Below are 3,318 nucleotides of genomic sequence, written 5' to 3' on the forward strand. Positions count from 1 at the left end.
AGACCAATCGAAATCTATTACCAAGAGGCGCTTCCTTTATTTGTGGTGACAACATGAATTCTGTCTTTTACAAAAGTCTTTTTGTCGACTACGAAAAGTCCTTTTGTCGACAAAATAGCATTTTGTGGTGATAAAATTAATTTACATATATTCTGCTTTTTCTTTGTGTTTTATTTTTCCCCCACGTCGCATGGAGATGGAGAGCCACATTTGCTGTAACTATTTTAGCTTTTCAGTTATCCCGGCGCCAGCCCATAATCAGAGACCAACTTTTTTATACATATTTTTTTTTTATTTTTAGTGTTTTCCGACTGCTTTCTATATTATAAAGGCAAAAAAAAAATGAAATGAAATGAAAAAGCTGTTTTGTCGACAAAATAGCATTTTGTGGTGACAAAATACATTCCGTCTTACAAAATAGCATTTTGTCGACAAAATCATCATTTATGGTAACAGACACAAAGCGAATGTACCAAACGGCGCCCCGTATTATATCTCTATGTGTTTGTTGGACGCCATTTGGACGCCGTATTCTTATGTTGGACGCAGACATCGCTGACGTTGGTGGCACTATTTTATTATTTTGGACAGTCAATCGTCGTCGTTTGCATTGCATGCTTAATTCTCTCTCTCAAGCTCTGTCTGTGACGATAAGAACCAGTGGCCTTAGGCAAACAAGGTAGGAGGAGTGTGTGAGTTACATTTCATTGTCTATGTGAATGTGTTTTATTGTTACTGGCTAGGTTCGCGTTACCAAGTACGTTAATTTGTTCATTATGTTCTAAAGAGAGGGCGCATTGTAAATCGGAAGCTTCTAATTCTTACGCGTAAACGTAAAGTCTGTCTCTTATACACATCTAGATGTGTATAAGAGACAGTATTAATTGTTATTACCGTTGTTATTAAATACTCTGGTACAATAATGACATTTATTAAATTTAGAGCCAACAGCTATTACATACTGAAGGTACATTCACATCAAATTCCCATTTGAAAATGTTTCGTTGTCAACGATGCTTTTACTGTAGGACCATATTATTTATGATCAATATAGATACATTTAGAAAACTTAATTATATTTATTACACTTAGGATAACTTTTATAGCATTTGAAAAAAAAAATTACACTTGGGACCTTTATTACATTTAGACCTAAAAATTATTACACTTAGAACCTTTTTATTACATTTAGAACCAAAATTATTACACTTAGAACCTTTATTACATTTAGACCCCAAAATTATTACACTTAGGACCTATATTTAGACCCAAAAATTATTACACTTAGAACCTTTTTATTACATTTAGACCCAAAATTATTACACTTAGAACCTTTATTACATTTAGAACCAAAATTATTACACTTAGAACCTTTATTACATTTAGACCCCAAAATTATTACACTTAGGAGCTATATTTAGACCCAAAAAATTATTACACTTAGAAACTTTTTATTACATTTAGACCCAAAATTATTACACTTAGAACCTTTATTACATTTAGACCCCAAAATTATTACACTTAGGACCTAATTATTACATTTAGACCCTTATTACACTTAAAATTTTTTTATTACATTTAGACCAAATAACTATTACACAATTTGGATTTGTATAGACCCCCAAAAATTGTTACACTTAGGAACCTTATTATATTTAGACCCAAAATTATTACACTTAGAACCTTTTTATTACACTTGGAACCTTAATTACATTTAGACCCAAAAACGATTACACATTAGCATTTGAAGACCCCAAAAATTGTTGTACTGAAGACCTTTATTTCATTTAGACCCAACAGTTATTACACATAGGCCTATAACCTGTCTCACATTTACTATTAGATACGCCAGGCGTATCTAACGCCGGGCGTACATTAATCCATGGCGTAACTAGCGAGGTGTCCAGGCCAGACTGGGCGATTAATGAACGCTAGCGTAAGTATTCGCGCGAAATATTCGTATTCGTAATTTACGCATTTTATTTTCTGTTTACATCTAGGTTTATTTTGATTGGTCAAATCTTGGCTGAGTTCAAAATTACCGATGCGTGACTGTCGTAAATCAGTGGCGCACTCTAATCTGGGGTCTGTTGTTGGATTACCGTACGCCAGTGATTGCGCGATAATACTGGCATTCGCTACGCCGCGCACAAGTTCACACCACTCTATTAACGTTACGCTAGCGTAAGTCGTTGTGTCTGAACATAGCCTTACGCTAGCGTAACGTTAATCGAGTGGTGTGAACTTGTGCGTGGCGTACTAGCGATCGCCAGTATCGCGCAATCACTGGCGTACGGTAACCCAGCAACAGACCCCAGATTAGCGTACGCCACTTATTTACGAGAGTCACGCATCGGTGATTTTGAGCTCAGCCAAGATTTGACTAATCAAAATAAATCTAGATGTAAACAGAAAATAAAATGCACGAATACGAATATTTCACGCGAATATTTACGCTGGCGTTCATCAATCGCCCAGTCTAGACATCTCGCTAGTTACGCCATGGATTAACATACGCCCGGCGTTAGATACGCCTGGCGTATTTCTCAGGACAAAGGCTACGTTCAGACCTATCAGATACGCCAGGCGTATAATAAAAAATAATTAGTTTTGGGAGAGTGTGTCCTAGTCGTTACCATGGATCTGAGATAGGGTGTTCGCGTTACCAAGTACGTTAATTTGTTCATTATGTTCTAAAGAGAGGGCGCATTGTAAATCGGAAGCTTCTAATTCTTACGCGTAAACGTAAAGTCGCGCGGCGTACGCTATGGTCAGAGCGATCAAGGTTCAAAAGTTTTCAACTTAGCAAGCAGGTTCATACGCTATTACAGAATTAGCGGAGAACGCTATCTTGTATATTATAAGATCTTTGACAACCCTCACAACTTAACTGCCCCAAACCAAAGATCTTATACTGTAATAAGATATCGTTTTCCGCTATTTTTGGGGTTGTGCACTTTTTGGGAGCGCGTCCTAGTCGTTGCCATGGATCTGAGATAGTTTTTACAATACGCCTTCACTTCAGAACAATGAACGTACTTGGTAACGAACTTTGGCTGAACGTGAACCTCTTATCTCAGATCCATAGCAACATCTAGGACGGAACAACACACGTGACACTCTTCAGATAAAATTGCCTAATTTTATTAGGCAATCTGCTCTACCATTGAGCACTCTCCTTGTAATACTTGCGATAGTTTATTTCAGTTATATATATATATATATATATATATATATATATAGGAGCTTAGAAGTATCCATAGGGGGAAACTAAAACAATGAAGAGGGTTAAAAACAGTACCTTAAGGAGAAAGTAGT

The 3,318-nt window shown here is 36.4% G+C and overlaps 1 protein-coding gene across 1 annotated transcript in view; it reads left to right on the forward strand.

The window, feature by feature from the left end:
- Positions 1–543: 543 nt before the first annotated feature.
- Positions 544–3,318, forward strand: part of LOC117106858 (tRNA-dihydrouridine(47) synthase [NAD(P)(+)]-like) — a gene marked incomplete in the record, with an annotated part of 15,750 nt that continues 12,975 nt past the window's right edge. The window contains 1 exon segment of the mRNA XM_033248344.1: positions 544–615.

The sequence above is a fragment of the Anneissia japonica genome, unplaced genomic scaffold (assembly GCF_011630105.1).
Source record: "Anneissia japonica isolate Jap-2015-1 unplaced genomic scaffold, ASM1163010v1 scaffold1165_len1893470_cov193, whole genome shotgun sequence".
Taxonomy (NCBI): Eukaryota; Metazoa; Echinodermata; class Crinoidea; order Comatulida; family Comatulidae; genus Anneissia; species Anneissia japonica.